At 52.0% G+C, this 12854-nt stretch overlaps 1 long non-coding RNA gene across 1 annotated transcript in view; it reads left to right on the top strand.

Moving 5' to 3' along the window:
• LOC135280171 (uncharacterized) overlaps nucleotides 1-12854 on the top strand; it is a 51511-nt gene that overhangs the window by 36214 nt on the left and 2443 nt on the right. The window lies entirely within an intron of this gene.

Below are 12854 nucleotides of genomic sequence, written 5' to 3'. Positions count from 1 at the left end.
GGATGCTGGGTGAAGGACACCCGAGATCATAGCAAAATTCAACATCGTGTTTTGTCTTGGCTGCCTGGGGTTTGGGTTCATTCTTGATTATGTGCTATCTTTGAGAGGGCTGAGACGTGGACCTGGGTGCTCAGCTCTTCCCACTGATGCTGCTGAGGATTTAGATGTCAGCACAGGCTGGCCCGTGATGATCTGCCAGGCTGGGCTGGCTCTCTCCTCTGTGGGATGCATCAGCTCACTCCTCATCCGGCCTTGTGGCACTTCTGCTGCATGTGAGAGATCAGATGTAAGACTAAACATCCCATGGCCAACAGGGAGAAAAATATAAACAGGACAGAAAGGGAAGGCAGAGGGGAAAGAATGGAGGAGGGGTAATGAGAACCCAGCATCACTTCCCAGTGAACAGGTCAATCAGTGGCAAAGAACAAGAGAAGAAAATCTTCACCCATTTCTTTACTTGGCTGCACGCCTCCCAAAAGCCACCCCTGGGTGCTGATATGTGGATGTTGACACCACTCACAGAGACATTCATAAATATTCCACGTGACCCTCCCAGGTCCCTGTGGAGGCTGGATTTGTGATGGTGTCTAAGAGTCCATGGCTCCTTCTAATGAAACCGACTGGAGCACCTTGTCCTCCCACCACAGAGTCCGTGGCTCCCAGGTGCAGCCCAGTGCCACTTGTAGGTCCAGTTTGGCTCCAAGAGGTCACACATCCCCTAAGCCAAAGTTTCATTTGCTTGACTCATAACCCAAGGAGCTGGACACAGCTGTTGAATGCTCTCTGCAGTGGATTAGTCACGGCTTGCATTGAAATTGTTCCGCTGCTGGTTCTTCTCCTAAGGAAAAAAAAAAAAAAAGACATCTGGAAAAAATTTTAGAGAGGGAAAAAAAAAAAAAAAGAAGAGAAAAGAAACCACGACTTTTCTAACTGACAACGTGGCAATTGCTCTGCACTGCAGCCTGAAGTTAAGCCCTCTGCTAAGGGCTTAACCAAATGATAGTGCCACGGAGATAATTATAGCAGGGATTTCTTTATGGATGTGGTGGCTTAGACCCTGGGACTGAGCAAGAGCAAAAAGCAGTGATGCAGTCACATCTGGAAATGGCCCTCAAGCTCATCCAGCGAGCCCAGGGGGGTGGCAGTGAGGGGGGCTCATGGTGACAGGGTGGGGACAGCCAGGTCCTGTGCCTTGGGAAGGACACAGTGCCAGGATCAGCAGTGGGATGGAAAGGGATCACAAAGAGCCTGGAGCAACTGGCTGGCTCTTTAAACTCAGCAGCTTTAAAGAGCTCCAGAAATGACTGAGAGCTTGCAAAGGAAGTCCTGGAAAGTCCTTTCCACTCTTGTAAGGCTTAGTGGGGTCAGCAAAGAGGAGATTTTGCTGTCAGGCTGCCAGGGGGAAAACAGGACCTCACACATATTTAGAAAGCTCTCTTATGCCATCCGGGGCACTGGATGGGCAGGAGATTGCCCAAGGGGCCTCCTGAGCCCTGGGAAGCCTGCAGGGCTGCAGCAGGTCCAGCTCAGGCTCCTGCCCCTGTGCAGGGGGTGCTTTGGGCACAGCAGATGAACCCCAGGGCTCCCGGCGCTCGCTCCCAGCTCAAGTGGCTGCACAAACTCCAATGGAAACAGCAAACAGGGCAAGACCCTTCAGGGCTTGAGCTCATTTTACAGCAAAGCCAAGAGGTCTGGAGGGGTGAGGTTTGAACTCCAGCTAACCCCAGTTCAAAATCCAAATTTTTTCATCCTGCTTTGAGCGAGGCTGGGCAGATCTGAGCTGGTGCAGTGGAGAAAACCCTGGTGCTTTCCAAGAGGGGAACAATTCTGCTGTAAGAGATGGAGAAAAAGACAAATGAGCAGCTCTGTAGGTGTGATACAAGTGTGGATTAATAATCCTGCTGTCCCCTGCTCACAAGTCTGTCAGTGTGAGGAGCCTTTCCTTCCCTCTGCTCTGGGAGGGATTCTCTAATGAGTTTTTCTCTAGAGGATGTGTCTGCATTAATTTCTGGTGGATGCTGCTGCAAAACAACGAACCCAAAGTGCATATAAATAAACAGGATGCCCTGGAACCACTGTGGGAAGGTAATTTGCTAAGTCTTCATCCCTGGGTGTGTGGCTGAAGGCTGAGCTCACAGGTGCTGGGCAGTGTGGGGGAAGTCAGTGGCTGCAGGGGTGGGAGCCCAGCACCCAGCTCAGGAAAAGTTGAGAGTAAATGCAGAGCAGAGAGGAATCTGCTTATCCCAGGAATTTCCCATCTCCCCTGCTCTCTGGGAGTGTGTCAGCTGGAGGGTTTCTGGTTTTTTCCATTTCAGAAGCAGATCAGAGGCAGAAGGGCTGTGCTCTCTGGGCTCGCACTAAGCAGATGCAGGGCCACTGGAAGCACCATCTGCACAGGGCAGGATGAACCCAAAATGTCCTTGGAACAGGCCTGAGAGTGGCTTTGTCCTGTATGGGACAAGGAATTCTTCCCATTGGGATGGGACTCTGTCCCTCAGCTGAGCTGTGGGGCTGATGCCTGGTTCAGATGGAGCAGATGCACACTCACAGTCTCTTGTGATGCCTGCACTGCGGTGCTGGTCAGAAGCAGATGGAGAAGGAGGAGTGGACTGCAGACTCTCAGAGGCCAGCAGGGCAGGGGAGGGAAAGGCAGCTGTGCGTGGCTCTGCAGTGACTCATGGCCTGGGAGCAGGCTGCAGAGCTGGAAAGCAGGCCAGGCTTACTGTGGGATGTCTTGTTCTTTCCACGAGGTGTGTGGACTCTCACAGCTGTCCCAGGGTTCTCTGGTGGAAGGCTCTTCCATGCCCCATGGGGAAGATCTCTCCTCTGCCTCCTTCAAACCCCCCCTGCATTATCATCTCACTCACCTGGAAATGTGTGGGGCTGCAGGCCTGGGAGAAGCCTGTCTGTCCTCCCTGAAACCAAAGTGAGGCCAAAGAAGCAAGGGAATAAAATCCACCAGCTTCCCCTGCTGTGGAGCAAGGCAGGAGCTCTGTGTGCTGCAGCTGCCCCTGCACTGCCCAGGATGCTGCTCCTGGGCATCCCATCTGAACACCCAGAAAGGGGGGTAGACAGAACCCCTCTGGCTGTAACCCCACCCTGTCCCTGTGGCAGAGCCCCACAGCCCTGCCTGCAGACATCACACCCGGCACTGGCAGGCAGGACTCCTCCTCAGCTGATTTGAAACTCCTGACACATCCATCTGGCTGAGCTTGGTCCCAGCCCAGCACCTACAGTATCCAAGGAACCTGACTGTCCATCCCAAAAGGCCTCCCTTGCTGCCAGGGCTGTTCCCTGCTCCTCCTGGGCACAGGGATGTTGAGTGCCTGAATTCCAGTCGGGTGTCTCAGCCCAGCTCTGCTCTTGCTCGAGGCCTTGTGCTGGAGACCTCTGTGACTTGCAGAAGGTGGAATAAAACTTCCAGGAGGGAAGTGCTGCTAACTCCAGGTAGTCCCACCTTACTCCTGGTGTTTACCTGCGATGCACTTTTGAGTCCTCTCGAGCCTGACAGATGCGGTTTGGCAGCTTTGGAAGGATATGAATAGAACTGCTTGAGGAAATAAACAGGAATCCACTCTCAAGCCCCTGGGACCTGTGGGGAGGGGAACTCCTGGGCTGCAGTGGCAGCTCTTTTCCATGGAGAAACACAGCCTAAAAGGCAGCTTTGATGGGAGTACCCAGGTGAAGCTGTGGCAGCCCCAGAACATCAAATGTCATCTGGAAAGCAGTGGCAATAAGCATGGGTGAGGAAAAGTCCAGAAAGGCAAATTCCAGGGTTCACAAGGCTCTCTGGGGTCAGCTGCATTTGATTTTTTGGGTCATGAGTGTGAGGTCCTCTAAGAGAAGCTTGATTCTCAGATGAGTTGGCCACTCACCCCACAACCCTTTATAATTTAATCGGCCACACCAGCTTACACCTAAGGAATGAAAGCAATGGTTTTCCTGGGCCATGTCTATGCTGGGAGCCCATTTACAAGGCTCCCCTTTGGGAATGTGATGCAGTGGTCAGGCTGGTGAGTGTCCAGTGGGGCCAAGCAGAGATGGGGCTTCATTTTCATTTTGAGTTGTGAACCATGAAATTTTCAGTTTTTCGCAGTAATAGTCTGTAATAATTATGTTTGTATTTATAAAGTCTTATAAAGAATTGTTATCTGAGATGTGCAGGTACTCAAGTACTCCTCTATGGGAGCTGTCATGGTTTGGGATTGCAGCTGAGGCAAAGCAGGCAGCAGGGTTTGGTGTCCTCAGCATAGGAACCCTCGCTGTTCCCAGGATCCAGCAGTGAGAGCACGGCTGTGAGCGAGGGCTGCTTTCACTGCAGGCTTGTGCATCGCGGGAGGCAGAGAGGAGGAAAAGCCGGTCTTGGCCAGGGCACGGCACACTGGTGACAGGCAGGCTGGAATCTGAGCTGAAGCCTGGAAAGTTTAGCAGCTCCCCGTGGAGGCTGAAGAACAGGACTTCAGTGTCCTCCTATTAACCCTCACTGCTGGCAAAACCCTATGAAAACATCCCTGCTCCCGGGCAGCCCTGCCCCGCTCACAGTGGCTCGGTGTGAGCCCTCCGTGCTCCAGCTCCTCCCCACCCCTGCCCTCTGCACAGCCTGCAGTGACACAAGCCAGGAAAGGCTCCGGACAGAGCCATCCCCAGGGGCCACATCCCCAGCACTGCTGGAGGATGAACTGCAGCATCCCTGGGTGGGAACTGAGCTGGGCTGGAGCTGTGGCTGCATCAGGCAGGACACGGTGCTTGAGGTGCTTGGGCCACCCCCGGCTGAGTCTGCACTGATCCGCCCTGAGAATTCACATTTTTGTGTCCATTGCTCTGCACTTTCTGCTCCAGCTGAGCTCACTTCAGAACAAGCCCTGGCTTGAGAAGTACCAGAGAGCTGAGCCAGGCTGCCAGGTGCAGGAGGCTCCATGAACAGGGTGTCCCTCAGAGGAGGCAAAATGGGATTGGTTTTGGCAACGTGCATCTGGGAGGATTGGGTACAGAGGGAAATGTGTTGGTGCTTGGTTGCCCACTGGGGTTACACCACCATAGCCAGTCACAGGCAGCCTTAGAAGCTGGCAAAGAAGATATTAGGGGTGACAGTAGGAAATATTTTTGACAAGACTTTGGGGCAGGATATCTTGTGAGCCTGAGCCACCCCTGTCGTGCAGGATCTGTGTGAAGGGCTGTAGGGTCAGGCAGGCAGGGCTGGTAGGGGCAGTGCTGGGAGCCACGCTGGGATTTTGGCATCTGGTGACTGTGATTTACAAACACAGCCATTCCAGGCTAACACCAACTGCAGGCACTGACCTCCACACCATCTCTACTTGCTGGCTCCTTTCAGATCATCTCATGTGCACTTTTGAACCTCTCTAAGCGCCCCTGTCCAATGTGGATTTTAATTTGGGGAGTTCAAGTTCCTTAAAGTCTTCTTAGTTTGAGCAATTCAGACCTTTAAGGCCATGTATAGGCCCTTGCAAGGGCCAGTCAGTGAGGAATCATTCACATCATCTGTGTGGAGCTTGATGGAATTTCACTGATCAGGGAGTAAAGGAAACCCAAGAGGACACAACCCCCTTAGGTGGATGAAAATACAGTGGACATATGTGGGCAGAAAATACCTCCTCCATCACTGCTTCAGTGTGTGAGTTGTGGGGATCTCAATTTAGCCCTGAGCTTGTTTACTTCCCTTCCACAAACCACCATCCCCTCTGGCCAGGGCTGCTGTGGCAGCAGCAGCCGGGCTGTGGGAAGGCTCGGGGCTGATGCCACACTGTGTCTGTGGGCTTGGGGCAAGGGGGGACGTGGGCAGCCCCAAAATAGCGAGGTCATGTGGGGCCCTGAGCAAACGCTGTGACTTTCCATGATGTGCCTGGCCAGAGCAGGGTCCCTCCCTCAGGAGCTGCTGCTAAAATTAGCAGTGCTTCCCCAGCCTATGCCCTGCATATGTTATCAGCAGCTGTTTAAGGAGAGGGAGGGACCAAAATCACAGCTTAAAAAACCCTGTCAGATTTGGAGAAGTCCCCTTTAAGCTTCTATTTTATAGGAAAAGCAGAGAGAAAACATCCTTCCTGAAATGTGGGAGAGAGAGAACACTGGACTCTCTCCTGTGTGATGCTGCTGTGAGACTGCTAATGAACATTAATTGTATCAGGCATCTGCAAAGACTAACCAGAAAATTTCAAAGATGAGACACAAGAACTGGTGATGTCACCCTCCAGTTCTTTAACTTCAGACATGCCCACAGGTACCCACTGCAATCTCTCTCCTGTGCCTGCCCACATCACCCCAGGGAGCAAGACTGCCCAGGATTTACTACCAGGATTAATGGAGTGAATTTTTAATGGCATGATCATTCAAAGTATTCTGTTGTTCACTTAGGGGGAAAAGGTGGGAACTGGGAAATTATGGAAACAGCAGCTTTCTCAATGAGTGGGGTGGAACAGGGAATTGCCTGGGCCCCTCTGGAGGTACTCAGCTGCAAAACAGGAGGGAGGCCACACTGTGCTTTTGGATTATTGAAGGCCACCCAGCTGGATGCAGGCACCAGACCTGCCATGGGGATGCTCCTCTGCTCCTTCACTAGCACACACAGAGGCTGATGAAGCTGTGGACAGCGAGGGCATCTGGGCAGCTGCTGAGGGAGCTTGGCTCCTGCCCGTGCCCAAGGGCTCCATTCCTGCTCCTCTCCCCCAGGAAACTCTGGAGAATCCCAGAACCATACAAGAATTTGGGTTGGAAGAGACCTTTAAAAATCATCCACTGCAACCCCCAGGAACAGAGGTCCTCACTACCTGAGGTGTGCCTGGCACTGACACTGATGCCATGTCTCCCAAGGCTGGGACATTCATGATGGTTTTTCTCTAAAGCATTGAAAATAATGAGTGCTACCAAGGGAATCTGTGCTGCTTCTGGATGGAAAGTGTGGGTGAAAAGGCTGGATGAGAAGTGGCACTTCTTTCTCTGACCTCTCCCCAAATCTCTCCCTGTTCAACCATTTCCAGAGGAATCAGAAGGTTCATTCCTCTCCCTGAATTTCTGGGAGCTGTGGAAGAAATGAAAGGAAGAGCAAGATCTCAGTTCCTGGCCCCTCTTTTTGCACCTACCAAGGGCCACATCTGGAGCATGGTCCCAGCCTGGTGTGTCTGGGAGGGGGCTCCAGCTGCTGGCCCCCAACCCAGGAGCAAGGTCTGCCCTGCAACCCAAGGAGGGCCCACGGCAGCTGGGACAGGGACACTTTCCCTCCTGCTCCCCACATGTCGTGAGGCTGAGACAGCTGGGGACAGAGGGACAAAGCCAGCGTGGGGAGCAACGCCTGGCTGTCAGTTTTAAGCAGACACACAAACAAGTTTGCTGCTCTGTTGGGGTTGCAAATCTGGAAATAACAGCTGGAGGTTTTCAGCATTATCCTGCTCTAGGGATGAATTTTAAAACCCCCTGGCATTGGGCTGGGTCTATTGTTTTCCATGGCAAAGAGCAGCTCATGCCCAGCTCCCTTTGCCTCGAAGTGGCTCTTCAGCATTGATGCTGAGCACAGCTCCTGCTGTTCCTTGGATCTCTGGGTGGCCCACAGGGAAGGTTTGTTGGCCTATTGGAAGGCCTGGGGGGCAGCTGAGCCCATGCCATTCCACTGGCATGCTGAGACCCTGTTTGGAGGAATTGTGAGCAGTTCTCTGCCAGGGGGAAGGAAAGCAAGGGTAGGGCAGGAGGGGGTTGGAGACGCTTTGCTGTGTTGATTTCTGGACTTCTTCTGGACACAGCAGGACTTGTATGTTCAGCTGTTCATAGCAGAGGTGACCAGCACGAGTGGCAAAGAATGATGATTCATACCTGGGGATACACATCTGTGTCTTCTGCACAGGGACCCTCGGTGAGAAGCTCAGCACAGAGCCTTTAGAGCCAGAGCTGGACTCCTGCCTTCCTTTGCTCTTGCTTTGACCATGCTTTGACACATTTTGACCTCAGGGCAAGGCAAGCTTGGAGGGCAGCTCCTGAAACTGGAAAGCTAGAAATCCCCCAGCAGTTGTAAAGCCAGCTGGGAGGACTCTGGATGTGCCACATCTCTGCTTTTTTGGCTCCTTCCCTGGCAAAGGACAGGCTGAATTAAGAAAGCAAACGGAGAGGAAACTGTGGAGAAATAAGAGCGGCTCTGTGAGTCGAGGACACTCTGGACTCAGTCCCATCCCAGTTGCCCTGGAAATTGGATCATTCTCACCAAGCTGCCTGCTTTGCTGGCTGCTCCTGGGAGGGCACAAGCATGGAGCACTGGACAGATGCAGGGGAAGGAAGAACCACAAAGAAATAGAGATGCAAATGCCGGTGTCAGAGTTTTCTCCACCAAAAGGAGACCCTTTTTCCCATGCCTTTGTGGGGATAATAAAATAATAATACAATAATAATAATAATAATAAAAACCAGCTCTCACCAGCTGACAAAGGCAAGGGAAAAGCCAAAGGACCTTAGGCTCTCTTTGTAGAGCAGCACAGCACAAGCCTGCACTGTGGCTTTTCCACAGACCCCAGGACAGCCTCAGGGACCCCAGAGCTGCTCCCCAGGCACCCCCAGCCTCGGCCCTGGAGACAGCCCCTTGTCCCAAGCAGACTGATGATGCAATCAATGGGATCACCCTGACAATAGCTCTGTGGGATGGGGTTTTTTGAAGCTGTGCACAACAGATTAAGCTCGAGGCCCCTGTTGTCATTGCCAGGCATTGTGCACCCTGCTGACATTGGCTTCTTTGGGCCAAGCTCTGCCCACAGCCCAGCAGGAGCTTTGGAGGGGGGGAAATTGCTCCATCTGAGATGGAGCAGGAGGGTACTTGCACACATTGGATTCCTGCTCCATTCAGGCATCTCCTTTAGTTTACAAGGGGATGAGTTGTGTTTGTTGTTTTAACATTTTCTCACCCATCTGTTGAAAATAGGTGAGCAGGCTGCAGATGGGCTGAGAATTTCATGCCAGCTGGGAATTGTGGAGAAGTCTGAAATGCTACAAGATCTCTCTTCTGGCTGTGTCTTGCCCCAGTGACAGCAACCCACTAGTGTGGAGTGGTGAAGAGGAAATGTGAAGCCAGCTCTGCAGCACCCAGCAGGGCTTTGGGAGGTGCTCAGGAACAGACATGATGAGCAGAGGGTCAATAGCAGGAAGGGCCAGGCTGAAGGCTCCTGTCTATGCAGACCAGTTTCCCTCATCCTTTCAGGGGAGCTGGACAGGCCCCTGTAGCAGAAGAGTCAGAGGGCAGATCTGCTCCCCCCAGAGCAGCCAGGGTCCTCACATCATGTCCTGTGCATCCCACAGCCCCTCTGAGGGAGCTGCTCACTTATCAGAGCTGGCTCCCACCCCTTCCCTGCCTCTGCCCCCATGTGCCACTGCCTGCAGCAGCTGTGGGGCTGTGAACCTCGGCTCTCCAGAGCCCAATAAATTAAACCTTAGTCCAAAAGGGGCTTGGGCTGTCTTTTGCAAACAGAGGCTGCACAAAAGCTGCCTTTCTCCCTCTCATTTGACTTTGTTTTCTCTCCCTCCCCATCTGCTTTTAGCCAAATGGTTGAATAGCTTCAGTATATACTGTGGGAGCCCAAAGCCAAAGGCTGGAGCATGGGGAAGGATGCAGAACAGCAGTGCCCTGTGGCCGCTGCCTTCCGGAGGGGCTGGGAACTGTTTGCTACCCTTGCTCTGTAACCCAGCCTCCATCACCTTACTGAACCCTTGGAGAAAGCAGCTCCAAAAGAAAATATTTGTGCTCTGGCAAGCACACGTGTGCACATTTCCTGCTCTTGAAGTCCTTAATTAAGCCTGTTTTTTGTTTGTTTGATTTGTTGGGTGGTTTTTTTTTTCTATTTATGCTGCCACAGTCTTGGAGGGGGAGTCTGTCAGAACCCTGTGTGTTTTCCTGTTTTGGAGGGGGAGTCTGTCAGGTCCGTGTGTGTTTTGCTGCTTTGGAAGCTGCAATGTGGAAAGCTGCCTGTGATAATCACTCAGGGAATCTGCATGTATCAACAGGGGAGCTGGGAACCAGCCAGGCCTTTGATGTTGCTCCGCTTGTCAGTGCTGCATTGGGACAGTTCTGCAAATCACCCAGCACAGAGGGGCCTCAGCCCAGCTGAGGTAGATTGGGTCTTTGCAGACCTTATTGAAAAGATTCAACACCAGCACATTTAGCTCAGAGAGACCACCAAGCTTTTTCCAGCCAGTTTGGAGTCCTTGTGAGGGACCACATCATTTGCAGAGATGTTTGACCACTTTGGGTGATGCTTTTGACTTTGAACACCCAGCCCAGGGCAACCTCCAGGTCCAGCTGCACAGCTTTAGCTCAAAGAGCAGCTGCTCAGGGCAATGTTGCTGATGTTGACCCCAAAAGTGTGGGGGTATGATCCTGCCACCAGCCCATCAGTCATGGTGTTCATCACCGCCCAGCTCTGCCACTGCCGTGCCTGGGCTGGGAGCAGGCAGGAAAGTGAAGGTGGAAGCCTGGGCTGGGCTGTTTCTTACAGCAAACATTTAAAAGCACAGTAAGACTAGAAAATCCCCCCCCTTTTGGTAATAAATCCCCCATGGAACCATGTAACACGTGTGTCTTAACACCCAGACACGCCACGCCTGTGAAATTCCTGAGATTGTTGCAAACTGAACCCTTCTTTCCTACCCTGAAATTTCACAGCAATTTACTTCTCCAAGCCACCAGGAATCCCCATTTGCAGGCACTGAGGGGGATCTCCTGTCCTTTGCCTGCTTTCTGCAGCCCGTGGTGCTATTTTGGCAATTCTCTCATTTACTGGGTGGTTCGACTGAGTACAACTGCTCCTTTGGCTAAAATCATCCCCTGCCTGTCATCAGGTAATTAGAAAGTGCCCAAAAGCCAGTGGTGCTTAAGGCAGCCCTAGGATAACCACGGCTTTTCTTTTGTGGATAAAGGACTGGGCTTTGGAGGCTGTAGACTTTTCCACCTAAATCAGATTTTTGTTTAAAATGCGGGGGAAGGTAACACTGGGTGAAAAATGACACCCAGAAGCACAGCAGCAACGCTGCAAATACACAGAGATGGGTGAGAAAAGCAAATGTTGTCTGCTGGAAACACTGCGGAGGGGGGTCAAGGGGAAAGATCATTTTGAGGCAGGGAAAACAAAAGAACTTTTAAAGCCAGCTCCTCGGGGTTTGCCCAGTTCTTACTGGTGCTGCAGCTAGAGGCAGTTTGTGGATTCTCACAGTTCAGCTGGAGCTGGGCTGAGACCCTTCAGAAGAAACCAGAAGTGAAGAAATTAAACAAAAAGAAAAAAGAAACCAGCAGTGAAGTCTCCCTGCAGCTGGGACGACACATTCACGGATGGCAATGAACCATGGACCTGAGCAGCTGCTCATCCTGCTGACACATCACTCTTCCAGCAGGTCACTGGGATGTCCTGCACAGTCTGGGTGTCTGTGGTATAGGAAAGCTCCTTTTCCAAGTGCCACCCTTTCCTGTTTGCATTGCAAACTGAGCATTTCCTTGTCTGAAAACAGCCTCACAGCCTCAGTGTCTGGCATATTGTTTCCTGTGGAAAGTATTGTGGTGACGTTATCCATATGGGCTTGTCGGGGTCCCTCTCCATGAGATCCATGAGCTGCAGTCAAGTTCAGGCTAAAATGATAAATGAAGATGTGCAGTTGGGCAGTGGTGGAACAAGGAAACTCTGCTTAGGTAATGACTCTCTTATTCTTTTAGTCTATGAAGTTGTTTTTTTCTCCCAAAGCTATGCCATAAACCTCTCAGGCAGCCACCCTGCAGGCCTGCAGCTCTGTTCAGACTCAACCATCCTGCCCTAACTTCCCTATCCCATCTGTACTCAGCCCAAATGCAGCCCACGCTCCAAAGTGAGCACTGTCACAGGGTGTCATTACTCAACAGGCCAGAGCTCCAAGCAGAGTCTGCCCTCTGCCCACACTGAACAATGGAGGGGAGAGCTGGGAGACTGCAGCCCTGCAGATGGGTGCTGGAGCTTCAGGCATCTGCATGAGCTCCTGGCTGGCTGTGGGCAGAAACCTTTCCTTGCCTGCCTCAGAGATAAGCAGGCTTTACACAAAGCAGAGCAAGTAAGAGGGAGCAGAGCAGCCAGGGCAGTGTGGGCAGCATAAGCTGCACCCCAGACACCAAGGACGAGCAGCCTGGTTTCAGCAAGATGGAGTGGGAGCTGTCCTGTGTGGGCACCTCACTGCCCCTGCCCCCTGCCAGCCTGGCAGACAGCAAGTGCCACCAGGACTGCTGGCTCCAAGGCCACTCTGCCACCCTGCTCCTTGCCAGGCTGCCAGCACACGTCCTGCCCCAGCCACCAGAGCTGAGCCACTGGCTCTGCTGGGCACTGGCCAAGGCTGGGAGGAGGATGAAAGCAATAAATAATATCTGAGCTTGGCAAACACCAGCTCAGGGCAGCAAGGACAGGCTAGGGAAAGGGATTCACTCACTCCCCAGGACCCTGGAGGGGTCACACCAGGCATCTGAGTGCATGGACATGAAGCAGAAATAGGTTGTGGTGCTGGGTCTTGCTCTGGAAATTTCCTACCAAACTGGGAGACTTTAAGGCAAGAAAATAAAGCAATGATGTTACACTTGTAGCCTTCAGCTTCCCTTAATTTAAACAGTAATAAAAAGTGTCTGCAACACATTCCTTGAAGTGCCTCTCCAGCCCCCTGCAAGTCCATTTACAGCAATTAATCATGCTTGGATCAAAGGTGAAGAAGGACTTTGAAGCAGTAAACTACTCTAACAAAGAATAAATTGCAATTATGTCAAAACTAATCTAAATTGGTTTCAAAAAAAAAATCCCTAAAATAGAGAGTAACTTTTTCCTCCAAATTTTAGTTGCTTTTCCTCTTTGTAGAACAAGCCCCGTGTA

Source organism: Passer domesticus, chromosome 13 (genome assembly GCF_036417665.1).
Source record: "Passer domesticus isolate bPasDom1 chromosome 13, bPasDom1.hap1, whole genome shotgun sequence".
Taxonomy (NCBI): Eukaryota; Metazoa; Chordata; class Aves; order Passeriformes; family Passeridae; genus Passer; species Passer domesticus.
Note: the sequence above shows the minus strand (reverse complement) of the source record. Positions and strands in the feature narration are given on the sequence as shown.